Source organism: Echinops telfairi, unplaced genomic scaffold (assembly GCF_000313985.2).
Source record: "Echinops telfairi isolate 266 unplaced genomic scaffold, ASM31398v2 ScPeMD7_7410;HRSCAF=8448, whole genome shotgun sequence".
In the NCBI taxonomy this organism is placed as follows: Eukaryota; Metazoa; Chordata; class Mammalia; order Afrosoricida; family Tenrecidae; genus Echinops; species Echinops telfairi.
Window position 1 is genome coordinate 19,779,828 of NW_022111310.1, and position 15,933 is coordinate 19,795,760.

Sequence of the window (15,933 nt, forward strand, 5' to 3'; positions counted from 1 at the left end):
CTGACGTCTTCCTCCGCCCTCTTCTCTGCTGTCCGCCCCCGCACTGCGTCCCCCCACTCTTCCCACACACACACAGCGAATTCTGAATAAGATAAACCTTCTCTGAGATCCATCAGCTCCGTCTTCTTCCCTCTTGAAGTACTTTTAAAAATAGATGATCACGTCCTCCCTAAAGTTTAAGACCTACAGGGCCACAGAGCACGTTTATTTTCTATGACTTACTCCCAACATATCACATGCTCTCCAGCACATAGTTGGTGTTCAATAAATATTGGTTATAGTGCCCCTTTTCTATAAATGATGACCCATGTAAGCGATTTTAAGACCATGTGAATAAACTGCCATAATGCCAAACACTCTGGTAGACCTAACACTGGCCCCCATCCCTGGTCTCTGAGCATCTCCCAAACATCCTTCTTGGTCGAAATCTTCCTCGTCTTCCTGTTTCTCATTTCATCCTTACACTTGAGTTCTGGAATCTGTCCTTGCTTTATTGGACTTATGATCACTTTGAAGCCGTGGCTACACATGGGCATACAAACCCTGGCATCCAGACCTCCAATCATCCAGATCCTTGGTGACCGGACAGCAAAACATCTGGACCACTGACTCATCTTGGTTTTCTTCTCATCCACATGGTTTGGCACTACTTAGGCACTGCCTGAAGGTCGGCATCAACTCCCTGATGCCGTGACAATTTTGCACTGGTCTCTTGAAATCATCAAGGGCTTGTATACATGGGCAAGGCTGTTTTAATCATGGAACAGCTGGTTGTGGTAGGGGATCTATTTGTTGCACCCACTATTAATTAGTAACATTTTAAAAAGCAGAACAAGGGAAAAGGAAAAGTTTATGACTGGGAGAGAGAATTGGAAGCCATATGTAAAAGCTGTGGGAAATGAATGTTGGATGAACATGCCACGGTGGAAGGGTTCTCGGGTGAAAGACAGAGATTTGGCTTCTAAGACTTTAAATGATACAACTATAATGGACCGTTTCCAAAGGAATGGTGTATGATTCTCTCTTTTCTGTGAAACAGTTCAATTTTCACATTTATGTATTTATTTTGCTGTTGTTTTACAAGGAGCCGTGGTGGTCTAGTGGCTGCAAGTCGGGCTTCCATCCACAAGGTCCATAGTCCAAAACCACCAGCAGGACCCGGGCTTTCTACTCCAGCTAACATTTGCAGCCTCAGAAACCCCCAGGGGTCACGATGAGTCAGCATTAACTCAATGGCAGTGAGTTTTATTGTTTTACAACAAACACTGATGATTCACCTATATAGTCTGTCAGTCTCTGAGCAAAGGGTAGGAAGAAGAGCAAATCAAAATTCTTGCTCTCAAGGGGTTTACAGTCCAATTGGGGACGCAATTAATGACTAGAAAACCAAGGTGATACAATGTTTAAGTGTAATGGCCAATGTATGCCTTGTGGGAACAAAGCTTTTTGTGGGAGTAGCAGATCTGATACTGAAATTACTGGTGAGGTGATACTGAGAAAACCTCCTCACTCACCTGCCAGGTAGTAGTGAAGGTACCAAGATTTGTATCCTTTTGTAAATTTAACACTTATAAGTTGAAAATTTATGAATATTAAGTTTTCCTTACACATCATTAAACTTTCTAAGATTCAAAAGGATACTCCTGTACCGTAATGAGCTTTTAGCCCCTGAAATAAGGAGGCGACAAAGGGAGACCTGGTGACACAGTGGTTAAAGCAAAGTGAGGTCAATCAAGAGGTGGCAATAGGAACACACCAGCTGGCAAGCTGTACCAATATGCATGCTTCCATAAAGATGCACAACCTTAGAGGCCCCAAGTGTCCGCTCACTCTGTCCTAAAGGGTCACGATGGGTCAGAGTTTAACTCAAAATAAAAAGAAAAGAGGCTTAGTGCTGGTGGTGGTGAGTGAGTTCTACAAGGTCTACATAGAGACCTTGTGTACAGCAGATCAAAGCACTGCCCGGCCTGTGTCGTTCTCACAGCCTTGGCTAGGTGTCAACCCTGACTGCAGTCACTGGGTCAATACGGCTCATCGCAGGCCTTCCCCTTTTCACGGACCCTTTACTGACCTTCTCCAGGCACTGATTCCTCCTGATTACAGAAGTCTCATATCCTGTTTTTAAGGTGTATGCTAGCTATACTACTTCCAAATCAGACGTGCTAGTTCTTCTGTTAGTCTACGGTACTTGCAGTGTTCTTTGCCAACACCACCACTCAAATGCATCTATTCTTCTCTTCCCTGTTCACTGTTCAGTTTTCTGCCCCCTGTGAGGTGTTTCAAAATACCACGATTGTTTCCAGCATGATTTACTCCTCAGGGTGACGTCTCTGCTTTTTAACAATTTAGAGAGGTCTTGTGTCCAGGTTTCCCAAGTGCAATACATGATCGGATTTCTGGACGGCTGCTTCCTTGGACATTGGTTGTGTATCAAAGTAAAATGAAACCTTGACCATTTCAATATTTCCTCCATTTATTGTGATGTGCATATTGTTGGTCCGTTTGTGAGGATTTTTCTTCTCCTTGGGTTGCGATGCAATCCATACTGAGGGATGTTGTCTTGGTCTTCATCAGTAAATGCTGCAGATCCTCTTTGCTTTCAGCACACAAGGTTATATCATCTGAATATCAAAGATTGTTAATGGGTTGTACAGTCTTATGCCAGTGCTGTCATTTTCTTCATAGAGTATAGCATCTTGGATTATTTGCTCAGCATGCATATTCAACAAGAATATGGGGTGGGGGGAACAACCCTGAGATACATCTTTCCTAATTTTAAACCATCCAGAATCCCTTGTGCTGATAACTACTTCTTATCTATGTATAGGTTTCACATGAGCACCATTATTCTTGAATTTTCATTCTTGCAGTGTTATCTCTCATTCTTTTTTTTTTTAACATTTTATTAGGGGCTCATACAACTGTTATCCCAATCCATACACACATCAATTGTGTAAAGCGCATTTGTACATCGTTTCTCAAAACATTTTCTCTCCATTTAAACCCCCGACATTAGGTCCTCTCTCATTCTATGTCCTCTTCTGAATCTGCTTTAATTTCCAGCAGTTCCCTATTGGATTATCTTAAGTAAAAATTGACTTGCATGTGTTATTAATCATATTGTTCTCAAATTTCCATATTCTGTAGGATCACCTTTCTTTCAATTTGGAAATGATTATGGATATTTTTCTGTCCTGGTAGCTGTCTTTCAAAATTATTGGCATAGATGAATTAGAATTACTAGCATTGCAGCCTTTTGCTGACACATCTCAGCCGGTGTGCTATCAATTTCTAGAAGCTTGTTTTTGACTACTTCTTTCAGTGCAGCTTAGACTTCTCCCTGAAATTCTCACTTCTTGATAATATACTAGCTCTTGAAATGGTTGAATGTTGTACAATTCTTTTTGGTACACTGAATCTGTATATTACTTCTATCTTGTTTTGATGCTTCCTGCTTTGTTCAATATTGTGCCCACACAATCCTTCAGTCTTACAACTTGAGGCTTGAATTTTTCTTTAATTTTTTATCACGAGAAATGCTGAGCTTGTTCTATCCTTTTTGTTTTCAAACTACAGGCCTTTTTCATAATTTATTTTAGAGCTATACTTTGTCTACTCATGTCACCCAATGAAATATCCTACTTAGGTCTTTTACTTCATAGCTATATTTTGTTCAAGAGCAGGTAAGCCTCTTCTGGCATCCATTTTGGTGTTTTCTTTATTTTATCTCATTTGAAGGCATTCTAAAAAATAAGACACTAGGAATTGAAGGAATATCAACTGAAATGATTCAACAAACTGATAGTGTGATGAAAGCGGTCAATAGTCTATGTCAAGAAATTTGGAAGACAACTACTTGGCCAACCAAGTAGAGAGACCCATATTTCTGTCTATTCCAAAGAACAGTGACCCAACAGAATGCAGATATTTCAAACAATATCCTTAATACCACATACAAATACAATTTTGGTGAAAATATTTTTAAATAGTTACAATAGTAGATCAACAGAGATTTCAAGCCAAATTCAGAATTGGACTTGGAATGAGTGATATGGTTGCTAATGTCCAATGGTTTTTGACTGAAAGAAAAAAAATCCCAAAGATATGATTGCCTGTGTTTTATTGACTATGCAAACATATTTGACTTTGTGGATACTAACAAACTATGTATAACATTCAGAATATGAGAAGTTGCAGAACATTGAATTGTGTACATGTGAAAAATGTACATGAACTAAAAGGCAGTTGTTCAAATAGAACAAAGGTATACTGCATGGTTTAAAACTAGGAAAGGTTTGTGGCAATGTTGTATTTTTTACCATATTTATTCAAGCTGTATGCTGAGCAAAAAGAAGCCTGGGAGCATAGTGGGTTACACTGGGCTGCTAACCACGAAGTCTGTAGTTCGTAACCACCTGCTGCTCCTAGGGAGAAGATAATGTGTTCTGCGCCCATGAAGATTTACAGCCTCAAAGAAGAGGCAATATTCGATAGTGTCCCTGTGAATTAGAATTGATTTGATAGAAAGAGTTTTGTTTATACTAAGAAACCTGGAATCTGAACTGTATGAAGAAGAATGTGGCAGAAGAAGACTCATTAACAACCTATGATATACAGATGGCACAAATTTGCTTGCTGAAAGCCAAGAAGAATTGAAACACTGATAAAGATAAAAGACTGTAGTCTTCAGTATAGATGACAACTCAATGTGAAAGAAACAAAAATCCTCACAACTGGTCGGATAGACAACATCATGATAAACAGAGAAAAGATAGAATTTTTCAAGGATTTCATTTTATTTGGATCTAGAATCAAGCCTGATGGAAGCATATTTGAAGACAACGGTGTACAAGAACCAAGCCATGGTCCTTTCAGTTACTTCATATGCATGTTAAAGCTAGCACCGAGTAAGGGAAACCAGAGAAGAATGGATACATTTGAATCATGGTGGTTGCCAAAGAACATTGCAAGTACTGTGGACTGCCAAGAGAAGAAGACTATTTGAGTTAAAGAAGGCTTGGGGGAATATTTTTGGTTTAAAGTTTAATGATTATCTCATTTTTTATTCCTCCTTCATCATTTTCTTTTACCAAGGCTTCATCATCTTACAGTTCAGTCTTTTGCCTCATCTTCCTGTCTGTCCACCTATCGCCTACAGCATAGTCCATCCTTCTAACAACAGCCAGAGTTATCCTTTAAAAAACACAGATCTTGTGATGTCAATCCCTTACAAGGATCCATCCTATCTCTCTCAGTGGCCTAGAATCAATGGCAAGCTGGCTAGATGGCTGGATGGCTAATTCTCCAGCTGTCCTGGTCTACCAACCAAACAACTGCACTTCTCAAACATGTCTACCTGGGTCCTTGAACGTGTCCTTTGCATTTGCTGCTCCCATTGTCATGCCTCTCCCCAGCTGGTTTTGATTGGGCGCTGTCTTTCTCTTTAAACCTTCCCTAGCCCATGCCTTCCTTGCCTTACATTTAAGTTAGAATCCACCATCTGTCCCCTTTTGCTCAATAATAATCTACATCCACCTTAACTGGAGCAGTTTTACCTCAATTGGACTCATTTCTTTACAGGATTGTCTTTTATAATGTGAAGTTGCTTCACATTCTGTTTGTTAAATTAAGAAACTACCAAAACTAACATGTGGCATTAGAAAATCAGCAAATTTACATATTCATTACTAGACTTTTAAATTCCTTTATTATTTTTATTGTTATTATTAATAATAATAATAATAATTGAGGGTTAAATATATATCATATTATTCCATAGTCAATCACATCGAGCAGAATTGTACAATTGCTATCACAATCAGATTCCAAACAATTTTTTCTTCCTGGATTTTTAGTTCTATAAACGATCCCAGACACTGAGCCCTGAATCAAAGTTAAATCAAGTAAATATGAAAATTTACCCCATTTCTCTAAGTCACTTGCAATTTTTGGACAGGAGCTTGCTAATTAGACTATATAATTAGTGTCATCATAGAGATTGGAAGAATAATCAAGTGAGGTGAGATTTTTTTCATTTTCCTGTGCCATCTGAGGACACTGAGAGCAGGGCTTCAGAAGCTACATCTCTAACTAAGCACTTCTTCAAGCAAGGGATGGTCCCACTTATGTTTCTGTGAGACAAAGGCTCAGACAAATTCTCATCTTTCTCAAAATCTCAAGTCACCCACCCAAGCTCAAAGAGTGGGCGCTTGGCAACAGCTAGTGCGACCGTCCTCCTCTTTGGGAAGATGTTGGCCAACTGGCAGTTAGTACCCTGGGGGCCAGTCTTTATGAAGAAGGAGGATTCAAGGAACATATTCAGCCTTTAGTGGGTCACCATCTGGAGCTGTCAGATTTCTATCCCTGAAGCAATGAAGGTGTTGTTTGGAGTTTATTAATCCAGAGAAACAACAACAAAGCATATAATTACTTTCAAGAACTTACCTGAGTGAGATGGGAGTTACAGGCACATAAATGAGGTTCCCTGGGATGTAACAATTCATTGGAAAAAAACCATACAGAGCCTAACAGTCAGTCTTCAATGACAAAAACCTATCAATAATAAAGAGTACTTTTAACATGGAATGGTCACCTGTGCAGCAGCAGGTTCGCAGAGTTCTAGAGATGTAGAGCTCCTGGGATTGTATTCTAAGAGAGCATTCGTTTACAAGTGAATCCCTCATTGTTTCATTATTATGATCGCCAGTGGATGGGCTTTATTCAGTGTCTTAAGGAAACTTCTAGACCTTCCAAGTGATTCATTAGCACACTCCACCAAAAAAAAAATCAGCAGGACATGTACGATCCACAAGAATTGTGGTAGAATGCATGAGACACTTACATAGGAATCAGAAGACAAGATCTTGGCCCAGCAAAGCCCAGGAAAAATTGAAGTCTTTCTCTGTGGTGTAGTGATGATGCGCTTGGCTACTAACCTTAAGGTCAACAGTTTGAAACAACCAGCCACTCCTCAGGAGAAAGATGAAGCGTTCTACTCTTGGAAAGAGTTCTGGTTTCAGAAACAAACCCACAGGAACAATTCAGCTCTGTCCTATACGGTTGCTATGAGTCAGTATCAACCTGATGGACGTGAGTTTGATTTTTATTAATGGAGATGGAGGCTTTCTTGGTACGTATGTCTTCATAAATCTTATTAGTCCAGCTGCATATCTCTAAAGCAGGATACTAAATTAGAATACCATAGGGAAATCTCCAGAAAATTTTCAATAATGATGCCCTACACTGGCTGTTATTGAAGCATGTAGCTCTTGATACTATCAAAGTCATCACGGAACCCTCTAAAACACTTTAATGAAGTTTGATGCAAGTTAAAATAAACAATGTTCATAAAAACCATGATAAGCAGTCAGAAAATATTCATTATACAACTACTACGACTTACTGGTACTAAATCAAATACATTAGTTGTCCTTAAGTGATTAAGTTTCAATGGTGACTTGGGTCAGCACTTAAATTGTTAATATTGATAATAATAATAAGGATCATTGTTATCTTTTGATTTATTTCTCTCCAGCTTTATTTTGTACTCAGGAAATATTTTAAAATCTATAGATGGCACTTCTTAGTGAACAGAAAGAATAAGTTACTCAGGTTGGAATCCTCATTTGACAGCTATTTCCTGTGTGACTTCAAAAAGTAATGATTTTAAAATTGAGAGCCTCATTCTGGAATAAAGAGAATGTTCATTGAACATAAAATTCATTGTTGTCATATGTAGGAGACCTGGGAGGTAGGCAGGATGAGGAAAGGAGAGTTAGATTCAGGACAAAGTGGTCTGTTTCCCCAGCCTTCTTTGTAGCTATCGACCCCAAACTAATGATTGTTGTTGTTGTTGTTTGTACTCTTATGACAGCATGTTTCTACTCATATATAATAAGAAAGAACAAAACTTATCTTTGAGCCCACTGACTTTTCCATCACCAACCTCACTGCCTCTTCCCCCAAATAAGCAGCAATCAATTCTTCAGTTCTTAATATTGACCTATTGCAAAGGTTCTATTGCCCTTATCAAATAGATATTTAGCCCCACTGGTAACAGATAAAGGACCCCTCGTGGTGCAGTGAGTTAACTGCTGGCTGCTAATTGCAAGGACAGGAGTTCAAACCTACCAGCCACCCTGAGGGAAACAGATGAGACTGTTTCCTCCCATAAAGGTTTACAATCTCAAAAATCCTAAGGAGCAGTTCTGTTCAGTCTATAAGGTTGTTGTGAATCAAAATCTACTTGATGGCAAGTAGGCTCTTTGATAACAGACGAAAGCCAAACCTATACCTATCATAGGGTATAATGCCAGATCCTGTAACAATGTTGGGGTGGAGCATTCAGGTGGCATGATTTTGGACATGGCACTTGCTTATATAGTGTCTCTGTCTTCTTTCTGCCCATTTCCCATGGAAAACATACAGGAGATGGCATCAACAAAAAAGGAAACCAGAAATACAGAAATGCCCCCATTTATTTGCAGCAACTCTTAGCTTCCCAAGTTACCATCTGCAGTCCCGAAGAAGTTTGGAATAGTTTTTTTAAGCTAAATGAAAATAATATAATTCCTCCTTTTCCTTGGTGAAACATAGACATGGATGAATGAGTCCATTTGGATAGAACAAAATCTTTTGGAACAAATATCTGTGGTTGGAAATATCCCATGAAATGTTGTGTAACTCTCAGCCCATCATTCCAGGGGTTTTGAACATGGCAATGGGCTGGGTGCAACGTGAAGTACAGACACCTAACTTGGACAGCCATGTCTCTAAACACGTACTCTGTGCCAGGCACCGTGCCAGGCGCTTTAGTGCACTAGCTCATCTGTGCCTCACAACAACACTATGAAGTAGGTAGTTTTCAGCCTATTTACAAATGAGAAAACAGAGACCACGAGAGAAGTGAGGTAATTTGCCCAGGAGCATGTATCTTGTAAGTGACTGAGCCAGAATTTAAATTCATACTTGTTGGCCCCAAAGCTTGCTTCTCAGACACCAAGTGTCTTCTCCGGGTCTATTATACCATGTTTGCCCAGGGAGGGCATTTGCATAAGAAGGCAAAAGAGCTGATTTCATAGGGTAACTGCTTTGTGCTGACAATTTGTGTACATGGGATCATGTCATTTTTTAATTTTTCTTTTTTCTTTCTTTATTTTTTAAAAATCAGTTTATTAGGGGCTTTTACAACTCTTATCACAATCCATACTTATATCCATTGTGTCAAGCACATTTGTACATTTGTTGCCCTCATCATTCTAAAAACATTTGCTTTCTCCTTGAGCCCTTGGTATCAGCTCCTCATTTTTCTCTTCCCTCCCTGTTCCCCACTTCCACATGAGCCCTTGATAATTTATAAATCCTTATTATTTTGTCATGTCTTTCACTGTCCGACGTCTCCCTTCACCCACTTTTCTGTTGTCCACCCCCCAGGGAGGAGGTTATATGTAGATCCTTGTAATTGGTTCCCCTTTTCTACTCCACCTTCCCTCCACCTTCTCAGTATCGACACTCTCACCACTGGTCCTGAAGGGACCATCTGTCTTGGATTCCCTGTGTTTCCAGTTCCTATCTGTACCAGTGTACATCCCCTGGTCTAGCCATATTTGTAAGGTAGAATTGGGATCATGATAGTGGGGTGGGAGGTGCAGTATTTAAGAAATAGAGGAAAGTTGTGTTTCATCGTTGCTACCCTGCACCCTGACTGGCTCGTCTCCTCCCTGCAACCCTTTTGTAATGGGATGTCCAGTTGCCTACAGATGGGCGGTGGGTCCCCAATCTGCATTCCCCCTCATTCACAATGATTTTATTTTTTGTTCTTTGATGCCTGATACCTGATTCCTTCAACACCTCGTGATCACACAGGCTGTTCTGCTTCTTCCATATGGGCTTTGTTGCTTCTCAGCTAACTGGCTGCTTGTTTGCTTGTTTACCTTCAAGCCTTTAAGACCCCAGATGCTATATATTTTGATAGCCGGGCACCATCAGCTTTTGTGCAGAAGCATTGTTACACCCATTTCTCAAATGATAAAATTGAGGTGCAGACAAACTGGGTGAGTAGCAGAAGGATCACTGTTAGACTTCTGCTCAGATATTTTCTTGAGGAGATGGCTGCAGCATTGAGGCATAATGGGTCTCTTAGTGGGATGCACTACTAGGGGTAGTCATGAGCAAAATCTAAAGTGAAATGGTTTGGCCGGCAATCCTCACCTGACCCCTCCGAGTCAGTTAGCCTCAGACTTCCCCTCCAAAGAGTATTAAAAGGATTTGTGCTGATTTCAAAAGTGTGTTGAGAAGATTTGATGAGTTAAAGATTAGCAGCATGTGGTGTACATACTAAGCACTCTACACAGTATTTGTGTTATATTGTCATCATCGTTGGCATCAGTTTTATCATCCAGCTGCTAGGTGAACCTGAAGTACCTAGCCAAGGCAGAGTACTCACAATCAAGGTTTAGTTGGTAAACTCCCGGGCTTACCAGTTCTTCCCCTAGGGCATTCGCTAGCTCTCCAGAGCTTCACAAGCCACACTTCTAAAGGGGAGCTATAAGAGACTCCTGCTATTTCATCTACCTTTGCTTTAGAATTTTTCTCACTTCATCAGTTAATTGGAATTTGATAAAGAGGCAAATTCTAGGGTCCCTTTGCCAGATCTGCTAATCAGAAAATCTGGAGGTGGGACCCTGCAGGTTTGCATTTTAGCGTCCCTAGCGTCCCAGTTTATTCGATGATCACCAAGCTTTGAGAGTCTGTTTTTGAGAAACTGTTAAAGGATAAACAGAATTTATTTTTGCTTAGTCTTTGTGGCCACACCCCTCCCATCTTCTTCTTTTAATTATAAAATGATAAATGTCTCCTATCAAATATTCAAATGCTTAACTACAACACCTAAACAGGAAAAAGATAATTCAATGGGCATTTAAATGGGCAAAGGATATTAACATCCAGGTAGCCAACAAACAAATGCTCACCATCACAAGCCACTAGAGATACAAATCAAAACAATGAGATACCACCACACACTAGTATTGGTAGAAAAGTTAAACAAATTGAATAAGTATGGTAAAAGGACACAATCCTGATGCACACCTTTCCTGGTTGTAAACCAAGCAGTATTCCCTTGTTCTGTTCCCACAACTGCCTCTTGGTTCCTGTACAGTTTCTGCATGAGCATAATTAGATCTTCTGGAATTCTCATTCTTCTCAGGCTACCCATAGTGTCAAATGCATGTGAAAGTTGGACACCGAGTAAGGCTGACCAAAGAAGAATTGGAGTACTCAAATTGTTCGAATTTGATTTTTTGTTCTTTGATGCCTGATACCTGATTCCTTCAACACTTCATGATCACACAGGCTGGTGTGCTTCTTCCACGTGGGCTTTGTTGCTTCTCAGCTAGATAACCGCTTGTTTGCTTATTTACCTTCAAGCCTTTAAGACCACAGATGCTATAGCTTTTCATAGCCGGTCACCAAGATCAGAACCCTCATAAGGTGGTGCTGGTGGGACTATAAAATTGTACAGCGACTGCAGAAAATGATATGGCCTGACTTCAAAGAGCTAAGAATAGAAATTTGGCCATTGAAAAAAAATGTACAGATATATATTTTCCTGGTTTTAGCAGCTATCTAGTGAGTTCCAACTCAGAGCAACCCTGTGTATTAGAGAAGGCAACACTCTATGGTCCTATGCCAAGCTCACAACTTTGTGTGTTTGAATCCATTGATGCAGTCAGGTTTCTTCAGTGTTCCTTAGTCAATGCCCACCTTTCACGTGCATATGCGCCAATTGAAAATACCATGACTTCAGCCAGGAGTACCTTAATCCAGGAGTACCTTAATCCAGGAGTACCTTAATCTCAAAGTAACATCTTTGCTCTTCTACAGGTTAAAGAGTCTTTTTTTTTTAAATCATTTAATTGGGGGCTCATACAACTCTTATCACAATCCACACATCCATCGTGTCAAGCACATTTATACATGTATGTCTTACACTTTCCGATGTCTCCCTTCACCCACTTTTCTGTTGTCCGTCCTCCAGGGAGGTGATTATATGTAGATCATTGTGATCGGTTCCCCATTTCTCCCCCAACTTCCACTTCCCCTCCTGGTATTATTAGTCTTAAGGTGCTTATCTTTCCTGGATTCCCTGTGTTTCCAGCAAATCCAGGGACAAGAGAACAACAAATGATCCAAAATTGATGGCAAGAAGGATGTTGGGGGCCTGGTAGGGCTTGATCAAGGGCAATGTAACTAAGAGGAATTACTGAAACCCAAATGAAGGCTGAACATGATAGTGGGACAAGAGGAAAGTAAAAGGAAATAGAGCTAGGAGGCAAAGGGCATTTATAGAAGTCTAAGTACAGGCATGTACATATGTAAATATGTTTATATATGACAATGGGGAAATAGATCTATGTGCATATATTTATAGGTTTAGTATTAAGGTAGCAGATGAACATTCAGCCTCTACTCAAGTAATCCCTCAATGCAAGAACATTTTGATTTACTAAACTGGCATTTTATAATGCTCACCTTCCTGACACAATCACTAAAGACAAAGCGGATACATAAGCAAATGTGGTGAAGAAAGCTGATGGTGCCCAGCTATCAAAAGATAGAGCATCTGGGGTCTTAAAGGCTTGAAGGTAAACAAGCGGCCATCTAGCTGAGAAGCAACAAAACCCACATGGAAGAACCACACCAGCCTGTGTGATCCTGAGGTGTCTATGGGATCAGGTATCAGGTATCAAAGAACAAAATCTCATATCATTGCGAATGAGGGAGAGTGCGGAGTGGAGACTCAAAGCCCAACTGTAGGCAACTGGACATCCCCTTACAGAAGGGTTGTGGGGAGGAGATGAGCCAGCCAGGGTGCAGTATAGCACCGATGAAACAGGTAACGTCCCTCTAATTCTTTGATACTTTCACCACCACCACCACCCCACTATCATGATCCCAATTCTACCTTACAAATCCGACTAGACCAGAGGATGTACACTGGTACAGATAAAGAGTCTTGTACAGCAGAATGCCCTATGCAGTGTCACATGATCTCCTGACTGCAATGTCATCAATGCTGCTTCCATGAACATTGATTGCGGATCCAAGCAAGATGAAAGCCTTGATTTCATTCATTTCTCCATTTATTGTGATGTTGGGCATTGGTCTATTTGTGAGTATTTTGGTTTTTTATTTTGAGTTGTAATCCATACTGAAGGTTGCAATCCTTGATCTTCATCAGCAAATGCTTCAAGTCCTCATCACTTTCAGCAAGCAAGGTTGTGTCATTTGCATATTGCAGGTTTGTAATAAGCTCTCCTCTGATGCTGATGCTGAATTCTTCATAGAATAGTCTCTTTAATTTTTTGCTCAAATTATATATATGGTTATATATAATAATGTTATACTAGATAGGTAGAGGGATAAATACATACATTATTTACAAGTCAAACAGTATAGATGGAGCAAAAAGTCTTAACTCATTCCTGTTTTCTTTTTAAAATAGTTTTGTTGACATATAATTCACATAGCATATACTTCAATGATTCAGTCATATTCAAAAGCATTATACAATCATTGTCAGTCAGTTCCAGAACATTTCTTCCTTCTTCCATTCCTTGCTGTTAGCTCCTCACTTCCCTCCAATCTCTCATAAGCCATTCATATAGTTACTGTCTTTATAGATTTACTTATCTTGTATTTCACACACTGGAAATCATACCAGCCAACCAACCAACCAACCAACCAACCAACAAGCAGCAATAAATAAATAAACCAGAGAAAAATTTTAGTAAAAAGAAAGTAATCATTGCAGTTTTCTTGACCTGAATTCTCCCAGGGGTCCTCCAGAATATAGCTGTTCAACCCTGCTTCATCTCTTTGGGCTCTTTTTTATTATTTAATGTGCTGTTTTTCTAATGAGATCACGAGGACATATATATGTGATGAGGTGGTTGAGGTCTGGGTCCAGTGTGCACACCCTCTGAGTTTGAATGGCAGATTTATTATTGGCTCACTTGTTGAAACCTTGGTGGTGTAGTGGGTAGTGGGTTACACTTTGAGCAGCTAGCCACAAAATCAGAAGTTTAAAACTGCTGGGTACTCTACAAGAGAAAGGTGAGGTTTTCTACTCTTGATGCAATCCGTTGGATTTGGTGGGGGGAACTGGTTTAGTTTGTTTTTGTTTTTTTCTTATCCTCTCTGATTTTTCATGTTCTCTGGTGCATAGTGGGTACAAAATGGTATTAAATGAGAGGTTTTTAAAATGAGAACTGAATAAGTTAGTGTGGCAAATGCATAAACAGTTCCCACTACTCAATCCTCAATGTATATTCATTAGTGTTATTGGCAAACTGTGAGCTCATGAAGACATGTACCACATTTGAAACCTTGGCACTTACTCTAGTGCCTGGTACCCAATAGGTGGTTGATAAATATTTCTTAAATTAGCAAACTCACTCACTCCCTGCCAAGCAGTAGATTCTGACTCATAGCCATCCTGCAGGACAGGTTAGAACTGTCCCTGTGGGTTTCCAAGACTAAATGTGTTTATAAGTAGAAATCCTCATCATCTTATGCAGAGTGGTGGTTGTCTTGAACAGCCAACCTTGCAGATAGCAGCCCTACTCATACCCACTACATCATTAGGACTCCATACAAAATTAATAAAGAAATTTAATATTCTTTTTTGCAAAGATGCTGTTAAAACCAAACTTATTACCCCAGAGTCTATTCTGACTCACAGTGACCCTATAGGACAGAGCAGAACTGCCCCTTTGGGTTTCTAAGATTATAAATCTTTTCTAGAGTATAAGGAGCTCATATTTCCCGCATGGAGTCGCTAGCAGGTTTGAACTGCTAACCTTGTGGCTAGCAGCCTAAAATATGACCTACCACACTACCAGGGCTCCTAGGAATGCCACTAAGGAATGTGGAAAACTTAGAAAGAGGACTAAAATAAGAATAGCGTGTACTACTTGAGCATTTACTCTGTACCAGACAAGCCTTGTGTCCTTAATGCACCATGGCATGTTTGACTCCCACAGAAATTCAAAGTCACAAATCTTGTTAATACTGCCTTCATTTTATCAATGAGGTGCAGACAAGTTAAGTCTACACATGATCACAGAGTCAGAATTCAAACCTAGAGAGTGTGGATCAAGGTCAGCACTCTGCATACTTTCTCCACTCTTGCCTCTTTTTCCATAAAAGTTTTATAACCAAAGACACTGAGGAACTTGAGCCAGCAAAAATCACCTAATGTTTTCCTCACTCATCTTAATAGGTAAATAGTGCTTGCTCCTCTCCCCTTAATATGGTGAATATCGTGATGCATGAGATGAGGACAAATTATTACTGCCTTAGAGAACGTGTGTTCACAAAGTAGACCAGACAATTTCAGAAGGATGTGGAAAACATTGGTGGGTTGAAGCCTCGCTGGCTGGTTGGGTTGATGTCAAGAGAACCGTTTGTAACTTTAGAGGCATTTGATCTCAAGAGCTAGTCCACCGTCACGAATGGTGTTAAGTAGAGATATGGAGCGTCACTGAGTGTGTTGATCCGAGTCAAGGAAGGCTGGAGTGGGCAGAGTTTTGTAGGGAAGCTCTCAGAGATCTTAACTTGATACCTGCTGCTTTCAGGATGATGATTATCAACCTTATGAAACAGCCTATGGACACCAAATAATCATAACGACATCAACCCTAAAGAACAGAGAGACCACAGAGAACAGTTGTATTGAAGATAGACTAGGATCTAGGCAACTTTTCACCTCTAAAGTGTTGACACAACCTCAAAGGGAAATTGTAAAAGCCTCTGCCTGTGTTGTCTAAGGAAACAGAATGATTTAATGGCCAAGTTGAGAATAGAGCCTGGACTCTTGCCCTTTCAATCAGTGTAGTCTACTTTATAAGTTGGTCATTTTTCAACATGACA